Below are 17,194 nucleotides of genomic sequence, written 5' to 3'. Positions count from 1 at the left end.
TTTTTAGCATGTGATTCAAGGATGACTTAAAAAATAAATAGGACTCAAAGATGTCTTCCTAACTACTAGAAGCAGAGAAAGGAGCTATTCTAGGGTATTTACCAATAAAAGTAAAAGCAGAGAAACAACAAAAAGGAAAAAGAAAGTAGCCAGTTACAAATAAAATAAGGAGGCTTGACTGTTCATGTTTTAAACAGCTGAAAGTATCCATAGCCTTCATCATCTAGCGATGGATGGACTGCTTCTCTATGTACCATTGTGATGTTGCATGTTCACTTTGAAAAATTTGGCAGGTGAGCTTCTATTCTCATCAGTATGGTACCCATTCAACTGAATGTTATTTATAGAAATATTCTAGAGTAACAAAATCAAAAGACTTGTTAGTCTTTAAAGTGCTGCATAATCCTTTCTTTTGTTTCAGCAAGACCAGACTATCACGCCTACTTCTCTATTACTATTCTAACAAAATAAAGACATTGATAGGAAGCCACCACACTTTTTATCCCCCCATATTTAAATTCACTCATATCTAAAGCACAAAATATCGGTTAACTTAGCCACATCACGCAAAACATTGCCCACAGAACTAAGAGATTAGTTTGCCAAGGGAAGAAAAAAGCATAAGAACCATGTCATCACTACAGGTTGAACCTCTCTAGGCTGGTACACTCAGGTCCAGCAACATCTTCTGGCATGATTTCAATTGGGCGGATGTCCAATTATCATGAGCATGGCCAAGTTTTCCTTCGGTCCCATAAAATTTGTTTACAGCCACCTGTCCTGGCTGTCAGTGTTCTGTGCTGTTATTTAACTCTAATTTACCCCTAAATGTCTTCTAAGAGCCCAGTAAGCAGTGGAAGTGTTGGTAATGCTGCTAGACAATATTCATCTCTCGTGGTTCGGCAAATTCTCTGGTTCAGTACCAGTTAGGTCCTGAGGGTGCCAGACTAGAAAGATTCAATCTATACTAGTTTTAGATCTAAGTTAGGAAAATACCAAATAGTTACAAATTTACTAATTCATATATTTTTCTAGTCGAAGATGAAGTTAGTTTCCAACTTCAGGCCAGACTTTTCAACTTCACTGTAACATTCCACAAATATCTGGAATTTCACAGTGCCACACTTCATTCCACTGCGGAATTTTTGGAAACATTTTGGGGGAAGGGAATCAAGGCTGGCATTTAAAATTCCTTTGTTTTCAAAATGACCTGTTATTTATACTTTTTGGAAAATTTCCTGATGTTTTATGTCTTCTCATGTTTTCCAAATGGTTTAACTATACATGCAAATTTATTTTCTCTAACTATCCATCCATGTATTTATGTGGTTTCATTACAGTACTTTCTGAGCAACTCCCAAGTACATAAAAACTGAAATAAGAAATAATAATCTCTCTTTTTTTTTTTTTGAGCTCAGCTCATAAAAGAAATAGACTGATTAGTTTATAGGAATATTTTAATATGTTGATGTGCATGAATGTGCCCAAAGAATTTATTCAAATGCATTTTGTATTTAAATGTGTAAGTGGTTCATGGCTTCATATGTCAGATAGTACCACTCTGATCATCTAAATTTGCTCCTGCATAACACACAGGCTATACAACTTCCTTGAATCAATTCACGTTTGAACTAGAGCCATAGGTATGGGAACTAGAGGTGTGTGGTGGGACAGGAGGGGAAGGAGTGCTGCAGCACCCCCTTGCTTGAAGTGGTTCTCATTATAGACAGGATTTACAGTTTGATTCCATAGCTCATAGCACTTCTATTGTAAAAATTGTTCCAGCATCCCTGATTTGAGCATAGCTTTTTGAAGTGTTGACGTCTTCATTCTTCTTGCATGCACAAGGCAAGTTCCATAGTCTAAAGTTCAGTTCCTATGAAAGTTCTGTCTCCTTGTACTCAAGAGTTCCTCTGCCCCCTTTATTAACTGTACTGATGTTCTAATTTGTTTTGGTTATGGAATTAGTTCCATAGTGGAATCTCACATGTATCAGAGATCACAAAGAGCACTTGATTTAGTTCTCACTGTTCACCCCACATTAAAGGGATACTGTTAACATGAATTATAAAACAATGGTATTTTAAATACGTAAATTTCTTACCAGACGTTTGTTACGTGAGTAGAATACAATACAGAATTTACATTTTTTTTTTTAAAGAATCAGATTTGTCCTGCACTCCTGGTAGTTTTTATCCAGCTCTTTCCAATATAGGAGAGAGTACAGACCCAAGAACAATGCCAAACATGCCCTTTCCTTCTCTATAAACACATAGTGTATACAACCTTTAGTTTCAGTTTCAACTTATCCTTTAGATCTTGGGGAAGGAAATTGTGTGTGGGCTTTCCCCATGACAGCAATGTAAACATGCTAGATCACAATTTAGGAAGTGCAACTAAGCAGAAACAAAAGACAATGAAACTGGCTGTATGCTATACATGGATGGCAAATTCAACGAGTGAAACAAGAGGAAAAATTCCAGAACTTACCTTTTTTCCTAGTCTCTTTCAGTTATAAAGTCCCATTTTCTATGTAAAAGGGTCCATTCCCAACATAACATAGCACTAACATATGGAAAATTATTCACTAAGAAAATAAATCCATGCATGTACCAGTTGCTATCCACTATAGTTAAAAACACAAACTAGAAAGCTTCAAATGCATTTACATATACCTGGAAGAATTCTCATCATAAAGTTCTGCTCCACCAACACATCACACTGTGAGGAACCTGACAACACTGATATGACAATGTACCAGGAGACTATGTCCCTTGGTAAGCAGTCATGGCTTGATTTTTATAGGTTCTGATCACTGAGGTTTCCATGAGCTGCTAGATGCTCGCACATTTGAAAGACAGACCCTTAAACGACATAGCATCAACAATAAACACAGGCAATAACAAAAGCACATCAGAGAGACAGTCATAATTGAGTGCATCAATGCAGTGGGTAAGGAAGGACTGAAAATACGGCAAGGGGGGCTGGCTACATTTGCTCCCCCACTCCAACCATTAATTTCCAGACATGTTAACATTTGACTTATTAGAAACACTGGAATTTTTGCAAAGAAAGTGTAATTTACTGTGGAGTGTCCACTGAAATACACTTTCGGTGTCAACTCTTTTTTAAAAGAGTTAGCATTTGGGAATAGACAATGTTCCTGCATCAGTTTTTGGGAAATCTGAGTGAGAGGCACTGCGCCTCTCCAATAGGCCAATTGGTTTGCATAGCTTATTTTAATATGCAAGTGACCATTTCCCATAATAACCAGACATTTTAGAATACACATCCATTTAAAAACAAAATATAACTACTTTTTAGAAGGATCACATCTGTGCCACAGAAAAAGGAGGCTGACACATGTAGGTTAGGTATCATATATGATAGGCAGTCTGACAATGTTATTTCACTGGACATTAAATGGAAAATAGACTCCTACATAAAATGAAACATGTAGTAGTAGTAGTAGGATTTGACATTGGCTCTGAGCCCCAGTTTACAAAATGTCAGTTTATATCATCTTTATTCTTCACTAAGATCTGTACTGAGACATATCTCCGGATGTAGCTGAAATAGGAAAAATAGCTCTTATGTGTATGTCTTTGACAAAAAATATGAAAGGCAGACTTACAAGGAAAATATTAATATTAAAATTACAATGTAGCACAACAGCACCAACAGACAGCCCACAAAGAGTTTGGGGTTAGTCAATGGACTTGTAGTGACTTCTCTGAAACTATGGCAATTTACACAAGCTAAGGATATTGCCTTGTAAATATTTTTTGCAAAGTAAAATGCTCAAAATAGTCACTTGGACCATGTCTACATTCCGCAAAAGATCAATGCTGGCCTGTTGATCTTCTGGAGTTCAATTTAGTGGGTGTAGTATAGACCTGATACACACTTTTCTGTTGTAGTGTAGATCAGGTCTTAGTAGTTCTAAGCAATTTATAAAACTGGATTAAACAGGATACAGAATCTAAAACACACTCATTTTTAAAAAAATAAAAAGTACCAGGATTTTGTGGGCTAAGAACTGAGTAGAGTGTAAAATGTGAATTGCACACAAAGAATTTGTGGACACCCATTAAATAGACTGTACAGGTGTGAGGTAATATCAAATATCACATCACTTAAAAATTTATAAACGTAGATCAATTCCTACTCATTGTCAGAATTTGCCATTTCTCCTATATCTAAAATAAATACTTTAAAAAAAATTAGCACACACTACAAGATGTCCCATAGAGGGAAGAGGGAGAAACTATAACAGGAAACCTGAAAATGGCAGAAGTGCTTAATGACTTCTTTGTTTTGGACGTCACCAAGAATTTGATGATGAAGGGATGCCTAACATAGTGAGTGCTAGTGGAAATGGGATAGGTTTAGAAGATAAAATTTAAAAAGAACAAGTTAAAAATTACTTAGAAAAGTTAGATGTCTTCAAGTCACCAGGGCCTGATGAAATGCAGGTAATTAAGGAATTCCACTGCAAACATCTGGAAAAAAAATAACGTGATAGGTAACAGTCAGCATGGATTTGTAAAGAAAAAAATCATGCCAAAACGATCTGATAGCTTTCTTTAATAGGATAACAAGTCTTGTGGATAAGGGAGAAGTGGTGGACGTGGTATACCAAGACTTTAGTAAGGCTTCTGATATAGTCTTGCATGACCTACTTATCAAACTAAGCAAATACAACTGAGATAGGGTTACTATCAGGTGGTGCATAACTAGCTGGATAATAACTACTCTCTGAGAATGGTTAATGGTTCACAATCATGCTGGAAGGGCATAACAAGTGGAATTCTGCAGGGGTCTGTTTTGGGACCAGTTCTGTTCAAAATCTTCATCAACAATTTAGATAATGGCATAGAGAGTACTCTTATTAAGTTTGTAGATGACACCAACCTGGGAGAGGTTACAAGTGCTTTGGAGGATAGGGTCAAAATTCAAAATGATCTCAACAAACTGGAGAAATAATCTGAGATAAATAGGATGAAGTTTAATAAGGACGAATGCAGCGTACTCCACTTAGGAAGGAACAATCCATTTCATACATACAGAATGGGAAGTGATTGTCTAGCAAGGAGTACTGCAGAAAGAAATTTAGGGGTCACAGTGGATCACAAGCTAAATACGAGTCAATAGTGTGACACTGATGCAAAACAAGCAAACATGATTCTGGGATGTACTAACAGGAGTGTTGTGAGCAAGACACGAGAAGTCATTCTTCCTCTCTGCTCTGCACTGATTAGGCCTCAATTGGAGTATTGTGTCCAGTTCTGGGCACCACATTTCAAGAAAAAAGTGGAAAAAGTGGAAAAGGTCCCAAGAAGAGGAACAAAAATGATTAAGGTCTAGAAAACATGAGCTATGAGGGAAGGCTGAAGGAACTGGGCTTGTTTAGTTTGGAAAAGAGAAGACTGAGAGGGGACATGATAGCAGTTTTCAGATATCTAAAGGGTGTCACAGGGAGTGTGCATGGGGAGGAAGGGGGAATTATTCTCCTTGGCCTCTGATGATAGGACAAGAAGCAATGGGCTTAAACTGCAGCAAGGAAGGTTTAGGTTGGACATTAAGAAGTTCTTCCTAACTGTCAGGGTGGTTAAACACTGGAATAAGTTGCCTAGGGAGGTTGCAGAATCTCCATCACTGGAGAAATTTAAGCACAGGTTAGACAGACATCTATCAGGGATGGTCTGGAGGTTGCTTGGTCCTGCCATGAGGGCAGGGGACTGGACTTGATTTCTCAAGGTCCTTTCCAGTTCTACTATTCTATGATTCTATATTGGTTTGGTTTATCTCCAAAATGTAGAATTCAGCAACTCTGTCTGTAAAGTAAGACATGAACTGGAAGAGCAGCCTAGGTATTTTCAGAGAAATGAGTATTCAGATAATAAAATAGGGGAGTATTAATAGGGGAGATTTTCAGAGAGACAAATGTAAATCAGAGGACTAATTCCCAGGAACTTTCAGTGGGAGTTAGGTATCTAACTGCCATTTGTACCTTTGACAGCCTTTTCTATATCTCTGGTCATCTCTCCTGGGATGTGAAATAGATGGAGAATTTAATAACTAAACATAATAATTTGCACATAATTTATATTCGCAAAATGTAAGAAAAACACTCACTGCTATTAATCCTCTCTTGTCAGGCATTAATTTCCAACCCTGGACTGAATGCCACAATAATTTGACCTTATAACTCCTCATAAAGACTTAAGAAATCTATATACTCAAAGCCTATAAGGAGCTCCAAAAGTTGAATATCACTGATGCAAAACAAAAAAAGGATTTGGGGAATTACATTTTATGCAGTACGTGCTCCCCTCTCACTACCTAGATAAACTACCCAGATAAGGAAGTACAATCTATAATCTGTAACTGTGCAGCCTCATTGCAGACAGCAGTGTTCTCTCCACAATACCAATCATTCTGGACATGATAGGAAAAAGGTAGGAAAAAGGTTAATTCCTCTATGAAACAGTTACTTCCTTACTCTTTGCTGATGATGGAAGTCTCATAACATGTAGAACAGAGGAAAATACAATATGACAATTGAAGGCTAATTATCTTTATCTAGCAATCCGAAACCCAGGTGTTCTGAGTCAGAGAAAAATGACTGAGAAAAATCTGGGGCTCAACAAGTAGATGTGAACCATCACTCTTTGACTGTACCCTAAGGCTCAGTGTGGCTGAAGCAAGAGATAGCACATTTTGCTCCTGCCTTCATGGACAAAGCTAAATGGTGGAATAATTTCGCTTAAAAAATATCATGCCTTATGCTCTGATCCAATCTCACTGAAACCAACAGGAGTCTTCCCCTTGATTTCAGTAGTTACTGAGTCAGACTTTTACACCAGGTCTCAAGTGTGCTATTTTAAAATCACTGAATTACAGATGTGAAAGGTGTCCCGCCCATCTCTCAGCATGCAGATTTGCTCCTTAGTCTTTAGTAGAGCTGTCAACGACTAGTTGACTATCTGATAAGCAAATGCTAGTTGCTTCCCCACTCTTGCTGCCTTCAGAGAGAGGCAGCAAGGGAGGGGGAGAGAAGAGGATGCTTCAAAGCGGCAGAGCCACATGCAGCCCAGGGCAAGCTGGGGACTCCCCTGCTGACCCTGGGCTCCATGTGGCGCTGCCGCTTTGAAATGCCACGTGGAGCCTGACGCAGGGAGCACAGGGCCAGTGGGGGACTGCTTGTGTCCCGTGCTGGCCCTGGGCTCCCCACAGTGCTTTTGCCTTTGAAGTGTAGCAACAGCCCTAGGGAGGTGGAGATACCCTTATCGACTAATTGAATAATCGATGCAAATTGCATCAACTACTCAATTAGCCAATTAATCTAAATTTAACATCCCGAGTTTTTAGAGCAGTGATTGGCAACATAGGCTAATGAGTGTCCCTCCATCTCACTGGGCAGCAAGATTGTCATAACCAAAACGGTCGCTTGGGATAGGGTAGTTTTGCTAACTGTGCATGTGTGCCTAGAATTTGCTAGGTGTGCCAAATGAACCATAGCAGCACTTAGATTGCATGCAGAGGGAGTTCATGGCTCTGCCAGTGAATTACGTGTGCAATGAACACACACCTCTTTTCATATGCCCTTGCATTACAAGCATATCACGTCAATAATGCCGGTAGAAAAAATGCCATCTGGATGTAAACCAGCTGCATCTGGCAATCCTGCATGTGGACAACAGTAAACAAAATGCCTTGCAGGCCACACATGGAACCCTGATGAGCTGCAGGTTTCCCACCACAGTTTTAGAGTATATTTTCTGGCATTTTGCTCAGCCAAGCTTTTTTTTTTTTCCTTGGAAGATTATTCTACCTCTATCTTGGGGGCAGACTTCAGCAGCCCAATACATCTCTGCACCATGTAGTTTTTCCTGACATTTATCCTAATTTCCCCTGCCTTTTTCAGTTTTGTAACACTTATACTTCAACACATCATCCAAATAATCCCTCTCCATTCTGGGAGTTTAGCTTGTTATCAAGACCTTGGTACCACCATGCTCTCTCAGATAAAATATACTTATTTAGCTCTCTTAATCTGTCCTCATAAATCTCCTCAAGCATATTCATTATTTTTGTTACTCTTCTTGGGACTCCAATCTGCAGAGCCATAGACAGGATATAGAAGAAATATATTAATAGTACAAACACTGGAATAGTGTGTCCAATTCTTGGTGCAACATTTCAGGAACAATGTGGACAAATAGGAGAAGGTTCGGAAAAGAGCAACAAAAACTGATTAAAGGTGTAGAAAACATGGAAGATTGAAATAAATAGGTTTGTTTAGTATGGAAAAGAAAAGACTGAAAGGGGACGCAATAACAGCTTTCAAGTACTTAGAAGATCGTTACAAGGAGGAGGGAGAAAAATCTATTCTCCTTAACCTCTGAAGATAGGACAAGAAACAATGGGCTTAAATTGCAGCAAAGAAGGTTTAGGTTAGACATTAGGAAAAAATTCCTGTCAGGATGGTTAAACATTAGAATAAATTGCCAAGCGAGGTTGTGGAATCTCTATCATTGAAGATATTTAAGAGCAGGCTGGATAGATATCTATCACGAATGGTCTAGATGAGTGCAGAGGACTGCACTTGACCTTTGAGTTCTATGATTCTATACACTGCTGATGGAAATCAAAGACATACAGCACCAGAATAAAACTGAGAATTTTCAGTACAGACCAACTCAGTACTTAACTTACAGCTGTGAGAGCTGGAGATCTACTAAAATGTTAGAAAAGTAGAAACTTTCGAAAATAAGTGCCTACCAGAGATTCTGGGAATGGGTTGGAAGACTTAATCAACCAAGAAAGCTGAGAAATTACTAACCAGCAGCTTGTTTTCATCAGCATCTGAAGAAAATAGTGGAAGTATTTAGGGCGCATATTCTGGTTGCCGACACACAAATGGCTACCTGAAAATGTCAAGTGAAACCAACTATTGTGAAGAAACGAGGGCATCCAAGAGAAACTTTAAGCACTGTCCTTGGGAATGAGGGCAGAACAGATCATCTCAATACCCTAGGGAATAAAAGAAAGCATAAGCAAATGACACAGAGGAATGGAAGAAACAACTTTCTACCTTTTGCACCAACACCGATATGGGACGAACATAATGTAATGTGTATAACTGATCCTTTTTGTTACTCTTCTCAAGCAGAACCTAAGGATCAATTGCAGCCCTATGCGTTTGTATGAATGTGTGTATAGCTAAGAGCAGAAAAATACCCTGAAACTTCAAATAGTTTGTTTGTTGGGTTTTCATTTAATTCAGGAACCAGTCAGGCAAAGTGTCTGAGAGTTATTTGTAAAACCTCCTCTAGTTTTCCTCTTTCTTTAAAAGAATCAGTTGGGTTGAACATCACCATTCCAAAACAGTTTGCTTTCTGTCTCTCATATAGATCTATCTTAATCTAATCTGGATTATTAAAATCCACCAAACAGACTATTTCCCAGACACAGATATGTTCATTTGCATATCATTAGTCTTTTTTCTTCTTGATCACAATGGATCATAGTCTTTAAATATGTTATATCACCGTTTTAAAAAGATAAGAACCATGTTTAGTTTTAACCCATTCCACTGGCATACTAGAGAAGTTGGAAAAAGGTTAAGAGGATCTAAAAGCATTATAAACAGATTTACATGGGGAACATGATATTGTGACAATCAACTAGTAGTTTCAGAATGTAATTTAAGAATAAGAGATTAGTACGGAGTAGTTTGAGTTTCAAACAGTGGGGCATCATTACATTTAGAAACATTAAACATGTTGAAGTGTTTAATAGTTTATCCATAGGTTGTTTAACCTCCTTTCAGTCTTGTGGATGTGACTAATTCTTGATGCAGTTAAAAATCATTTGAAAACAGACTTACAAATCCAGACCCATAACATGGATGCCACCAAGCACAGCTTACCACTTTCCCATTCTGGAAGGTGCAGTACTGGTGGCCTAGGTTTGGGAATGACACTTGCCATTTTCATTAATCTTTTGCTGCAAGCATTGTGGAGCTCCTGCTCTTAACCCTTCCTTCCAGGTAGTTTCCGGAGGGTTAGTTTCCAGCTATAGAGCTCATGCCTGGAAATGTGACTTCCTATACAATGGACTTACAAGATAATGTAGCTCTGTATCATGGTTAACTATTAATTTTTTGCATCAAAGGATTAAATACAGTTTTTTCATCTCAGTTATTCACAAGTGATTCAACACTTTTTTAAAAAAAAAACTCTCCTGTGTGATCTCATTTTTTAATTTAATTTTTTGTAAAGAAGAATTTTAAGATTATTCTACTCTACAATTAGCAGAAAAAAAGGCTTCCTGCCAGAGGTGAAAGGAACTTAATTTTCTCACAGGTACTCTCCTATTGCAATTTGGGTCCCTGCCGGCTCTCTAAATAACTCTTTGCTGGCTTTTACTACAGTTCAGCTGATTCTTCCTGGAGCTGTGCACTGGGGCACACCCCCTTACCTTCACCTCTGCTACTTGGGGCAGGCCTCAAGGTGTGGATTTAGGAAAATTAACTGCAAAGGAAACCAAGAATTCCTAACTTGATCATAGAGTTCACTCTCAATTTACCATACAAAAACTGCAATTTATGCTTTAATCAGGAATCTGTTAAGTTCCACACAACTTCAGTGTTGCTTTCTGTGTTAAGGGTCACAGAGTTCTGAGAAGGATTTTCCTGATTTCTGTGTTACTTTGGTGCAGAAAATATACTGCTACTTATGATGCACGCAGAGGATTAAATGGTAGGTATTTATTAGGTTATTTTTTCTTCTGCAATTTTATGTTTTTATCTTTCTTAGGGTTTTTTTGGTGAGTAATAAATCAATGAACATTCTGATTGTAGAGGAAGGTAGATATTTTTATATTAACTCCCAGAAAAGAGTTTCATGGAATGAGAGTAAGGCAAATGCTGCTGATAGTTTTATTCTGATCCACAGGAGAGAGCAGAAAGAGTTTGAGAGACTCTGGCACATGAGAAAATTAAAGAACAAGTAAACAGGATCTAAGATTTCTTATTACTGTAGTTGGAAAAAGACAGACATACGTTTTGGAATGGAAATCCATCGACCACATGAAAAAATTTGCACAGATTCAGACAGACATCATATTTCTATCCAAGTGCAAAAAGATGGACATCATACCCAAAGGACTGAAAGTGAACAACCCGTTAAGATCAACATACTGTACTGACTACAGTGAGAGACTCTGCTTCACACTATCCAAGAAATTAAGGAACCACCTGATAAGTATCTTATACAAGAAACAGAAAAACATCAAGAATGACATATCTAACCTAGAGATTCTCATCTCAAGACAAACATCTACACTGACTAACACCTTACAAGACTTTTGTTCCACCAGACAAGAAATCTACTATACACACTTCTACTCCGTACAACAAAGAAAAAAGACAAACTTTCTAAACTGCTCCACACCCCAGGCTACAACAGCAACTACCGCAACCCACTGGATAATATTGTTAACCTCTCTAGCTACAAACTCAACCCAGCAGAAGAGTCTGTCTTATCCTGAGGTCTCTCTTTCTGCCCCACCTCCCCCACGAACTGGATTCAATTTTGTGGTGACCTTGAGGTTTTCTTTCGCCGCCTCCGCCTATGAGAATATTTCTAAACTACCAATGAACATCAATCTGACCAACCAGATCCCCCCTACCAACACCAAAGGAAAAATAATTCTATATGGACTCCCCCTGACGGTTGGAATTACAAAGCTTCCACAACAACGCACAGACTGACATTCACAAATGACAACAAGCGACACAATCTCAGCCGTGCTGAACACTATGCTATCCAGAGGCTCACAAACAACCCGGACATTATAATCAAACCAGCTGACAAAGGAGGTGCTGTGGTCATTATGAATAAGGCCGACTATAACCAGAAGGCAACCAGACAACTCTCCAACACCACATTTTACAGACCTCTCTCCTCTGATCCTACTTCAGAATACCCAAAGAAGCTACACTGTCTCCTTAAAGAACTCCCTACATCTACTTGGGACCAAATCCACACAGAAACACCTTCTGAACTCGACCAGGATTGTTCTATCTGCTTCTCAAAATCCATAAACCTGGACTCCCCGGATGTCCCATCATCTCAGGTATCGGCATGCTCACTACTGGTTTATCCAGCTATGTAGACTCTTCTCAAACCCTACGCAACCAACGCTCCCAGTTATCTCTGAGATACTACTGACTTCCTGAGAAAACTACAAAACATCTATAACCTCCCCGATAACACCATCCTTGCTACCATGAATGTAGAAGCTCTATATACCAACATCCCACATGAAGACGGATTACAAGCAATTAGAAAAACTATCCCAGAGGACACCACTGCCAATCTGTCAGCAGACCTATGTAACTTTGTTCTCACCCACAATTATTTCCAATTTGAGGACAACTTATACCTCCAGATCAGCGGCACAGCCATGGGCACCCGCATGGCCCCATAGTATGCTAACATCTTATGGCTGACTTAGAACATTTCCTCATATCCCATCCCCTTTTACTCATTCTCTACTTATGCTACGTCGATGACATCTTTATGATCTGGACCCATGGCCAAGAAACACTGGAGGCATTCCACAGAGACTAACAACCTACACCCCACCATCAATCTCAGCCTGGACCATTCTACACAAGAGATCCATTTCCTGGACACCACAGTACAAATCACCAATGGTAAATTAGATACCATTCTCTACAGAAAACACACTGACTCATACAGTTATTTAGATGCCTCCAGCTCCCATCCAGAACACACCATACGATCCATCGTCTATAGCCAAGCCCTTTGATACAACTGCATCTGCTCTAATCCCACTGACAGAGACCAGAAACTTCAGGATTTCTAACAAACATTTATAAACCTCAATTACCCACAAATAAAATAAAACAAATTGAAAGAGCCAGACGAATACCCAGAAGCCATCTATTTCAAGACCGATTCAAGAAAACAAACAATACAACACCACTTGTCAACACCTATAGCCCCCAACTTATACCCGTCCAACACATTATCAATAAACTACAACCTATACTGCAACAGGATACTACACTCCGAGAGGCTCTGGGAGACAGACCCATAGTCTCCTACAGACAACCACCTAACCTCAAGATGATTCTTACCAACAACCACAGGACATACCACAATAATACCAACCCTGGAACTTTCCCTTGCAATAAACCCCGTTGCCAGCTTTGTCCACATATTTACTCTGCTGACACCATTATTGGACCTAACCAATTCAGTTATAAGATCAAGAACACATATTCCTGCTCATCCAGAAATATAACTTACGCCATCATGTGCCAACAGTGTTCGTCTGCTATGTACATTGGACAAAGTCTCAGACACTTCGCCAAAGAATCAATGCACACAAAACAGATATCAGACATTGTCACAAAGAAAAAACAGTTTCTTGCCATTTCAACTAGAAAGAACATTGTCTCAATGACTTGACTACCTGCATCCTGTTTCAAAGACATTTTAACACAAGATTACAAAAAGAGAAATCTCTGAACTGTCATTCATGCTTAAATTTGATACTTTACGACTGGGTCTCAACAAAAATGCTAATTACCTTACCCATTACAAAGATAACTTCCCCAATTATCACCTCTAATATCATTAGCTCACAGACATTAATCTCCCCCCTCCTCCCCCACATTCCCCTCTGTTCTGAAATTTGATTTGTCCTTTTTATGTGTGTTCACTTTTTTCGATTGCATCCCTTTGGTATAATATGGTCATGCCAATTTTCTTCCACAATTTGATCTGAGGAAGTGGGTCTGGCCCACGAAAGCTCATTAACCTATAAACTATCTTGTTAGTCTTTAAAGTGCTACATAATCCTGTCTTTTGATACAGCACAGGAGAACACAGCTATACAATGGCTGGCTGCTTAGGGCAGCATTTACTTATTTCTACATGCATAAAGGACTAGCAGCTCCTGAAAAGGTGTTCTGGGAAAAACTCTTAGAACTGAAAAGTGCAACTGCAACCCTGCTGAGGAATCAGCATTTGTGTGTAACAGCCCATATGGGCCCTAGTTGGTAACCTGACCCAAAACCCATTATAGTCAAAGGAAAGACTCTCACAGACAAGTGGTATTAAATGGAAAAATAGACTGTCACCCTTAGCTAATGTCATCGCCTTTCCCCCCCCCCCCAAAAAAAAAATTAGCAGGGAGAGGAAAGTATTAATATTGACTACTGTTTATTTTATAAAAATAAGCTATCCAATCATGCTAAGAAAATGTAATTAGATATGTACTATTCTAGCATGGCTGTGATTTACAGATATATTTTGCCATCTAGTAAATTGCATACTTGGTAAAATTACATGTTCATTGGAGCTATGTTTTGATTTTGGCAAAACATCAGTCACTGTGTTTTGGTTTTGCCAGCACAGGTAGAGTCTTGCCTAGTTCTGTGTTGTTTCCGGATGCATTATCAGTGAAATTTATGAAGCAGCAGTGCAAGATTCTAAAATTTTCCTACACAAATTTAATAGAAGCTTGTTAGTTTGCACACCAACCACTTCTCAGAAAAGATATAATAGCAAAATGTTATAGTTCAATCTCATGTTGCTAAGACTTCAGTCCTTCTACAGTTTAGCAAATAATTTATTACACCTGTCAAATCATTGACTAATGTACATTTGGTGCTCCAGTATACTATTTTCACCATTTGCCTAATCCATTTACAAAATCCGGTAATTTGCAACGTGTCTCCCATGCCGTGATGTAAATTAGAAAGGTCTTAAACTCTGACAAGAGAGAGCAACTGGACTAAAAAAATCCAGGACGACACAGGAGAGTGATTAAAGGAAGAATATGGTATCCAAGGTGAATTAAATCAAAGGCCACAGAGGAGAAAATGAAAACAAGAGAACAGAAGTTAGCTGCATGGATGATGATGAACAAGAATGACTTAAAAGCATGTGCAGAATTCAGCACAGGAATTCAGCACAGGATCATCAGCAATTTCTAGATTGCCTGCCTCTGAACTCTAAGGATATGTATATGCTGCAATTACATACCCATGTCTGGCTTGTGCCAGCTGACTCAGGCTCAAGGAGATGGGGCTGTTGAATTGCAGTGTAGACATTGCAAATTAAGCTGCATTCCGAGCCCTGGAACCCTTTTACCTCACAGAGTCCCAGAGCTCGGGCTTCAGCCCAAGCCCAGACGTCTAGCCTACAATTAAATAGTCCCTTAGCCTGAGTCATGCTTGCACAGGCAGTGGCAAGTTTTTAATTTCAGTGTAGACATACCCCCAGGAACATTGGGTGGGGTGCCAGGGAGTTGCTAAAGACTTAATGGTACTGAGAACATTCAATGGATAGTCACGCTCCCGCAATCTCTCATCTACCCACTTGCCCACGCAATGTGGTTATTCGTACACTTGAAATTGCACTTGAATTCAAGCCTTGGCCACATTTTCATGCAGTTCTGTGAATGGTGGCAGATTACTTTTGTTCAGAAGTGATTTCTGGTTGCCACCTGATAGGGTGCAGTAGCCTGAAATATGTTTTAGTAGAAGGGTACTTGCAGGTGGACAATAGAGGGGAAGCTGAAGTTGCTGCTTTGTAAAATGAGAGGAACAGAAGCTTGCCCTTCCACTGTGCCCATAAATTAAGAGCATTCTGCCATTACCAAGAGGAGAACAGAACTCGTGCTCCCTTTGTTTCCACACAATGCACAGGAATGCATCAGAGTAAAGAAAACATGCTAAAGCGGTATGCCAATCTCCTATGCCAACAATAAATTAATCTGTTTGCTGTTAGTCAATTTTAAGAAGTTGTGCCGTGAAAGCTCCTTTAATAAAGAGCGCTGTAGAAATGCAAATCTCTCTCATGGCCGTAGCACAAGTCCTGGACCAGTCTATCACTGCTGCAGCTAGATTCATCTTTCAAAGATGAATCTTCTGATGCACTGGAATTACTTCAGTACTTCCTTGCTACAACAACTACAGAGCTGGACTCAATGGCTAAATATACTTTACTGGTTTCTTGTTTCATAAAAAACATAAAAAGTTAATTTCCTATTTAGCAAAGAGAGAACATGCCAGCTGATCTACTTCTTTCAATGCAGCAAAACTCCACTGAATCGTGACGAGATTCAGTGTTATATAACAGTGAACACAATTTTCTTAATCTCATTTGAACAGACATTCTAAATAAAGAGTACGCATCAAAGTATTCTTCCACCACTGACCCATGTCTAACCCAGTACAGGCAGTCCCCGGGTTACGTACAAGATAGGGACTGTAGGTTTGTTCTTAAGTTGAATTTGTATGTAAGTCGGAACTGGTTCATATTGTAGGGGAAACTCTAGCCAAACATTTTTTTTAGTTTTGGATAGCATAGGGAAAGGTTAACTCCCCTCTAATGTTTGTTTTGCTGTCTGTTCCCCTGTTCAGAAGATTTCACATCTATTTCTGTCCCTGTGACAAACTCAGGACTAAAGGAGTAACTCATCAAATACCAAACAGCTCTGCACCATGCTTTGAGCTAATAGCTTTATTTCCACACACCACCCAGGGTTCTAGGAGGAGGGTCCTTTTTTTGCTAACACAATGAGGCCAGCACTTTGTTTGTTTTGGTGGAGTCTTTGTTTGCCCAGGGAGCCCAGCATGTATAGGGGGAGGAGGGGTGGAGAGGCTGCTTTTGTCTGCTGTTCGGCAGCCTGTTGCTCAGGGGAGGGGGCAGCCTGTTGCTGGCAGGGGGGGAGGGGGGAGGCGTGCAGGATGCGAGGCCGTGGGGGGGGGGGGGGGGAGAGCGGGCGTGGGGAGGCACTTTTCCTCTGCCCGGCAGCTCTGCGGGATCCCTGTCCCTGTGGCCAGCTGCTGCAGGCAGAGGCCAGTTGGAGGCGGCCGAAGAGGAGGAGGAGGTGGATTCTAGGACCCAGGTGAGCGAGCCCCGGGGACGCGCTTTTGTCTGTTCGGCAGCCTGTTGCTCAAGGGAGGGGGCAGCCTGTTGCTGGCAGGGGGGTGGGAGGGGCAGCGGGCGTGGGGAGGCACTTTTCCTCTGCCAGGCAGCTCTGCGGGACCCCAGTCGGAGCCGGCCCGAGGAGGAGGAGGAGGATCCTAGGACCCAGGTGAGCGAGCCCCGGGAATGCTGCTGCGCATGTGCAGGAGTTG

The 17,194-nt window shown here is 40.0% G+C and overlaps 1 protein-coding gene across 11 annotated transcripts in view; it reads right to left on the bottom strand.

Annotated features, from left to right (window-relative positions):
• Positions 1 to 17,194, bottom strand: part of THRB (thyroid hormone receptor beta) — a 293,517-nt gene that overhangs the window by 192,519 nt on the left and 83,804 nt on the right. Inside the window, exon 1 of one of the 11 annotated variants that reach the window (XM_089776634.1) lies at positions 4,428 to 6,254. The exons of the other annotated variants lie outside the window; for them this stretch is intronic. The gene's annotated coding sequence lies outside the window, so the exon portion shown is untranslated. Of the gene's footprint in view, positions 1 to 4,427; positions 6,255 to 17,194 lie in introns of those variants that run through there. 11 annotated transcript variants of the gene reach the window in all.

This window comes from Pelodiscus sinensis, chromosome 2 (assembly GCF_052426305.1).
Source record: "Pelodiscus sinensis isolate ZL-2025 chromosome 2, ASM5242630v1, whole genome shotgun sequence".
NCBI lineage: Eukaryota > Metazoa > Chordata > Testudines > Trionychidae > Pelodiscus > Pelodiscus sinensis.
Note: the sequence above shows the minus strand (reverse complement) of the source record. Positions and strands in the feature narration are given on the sequence as shown.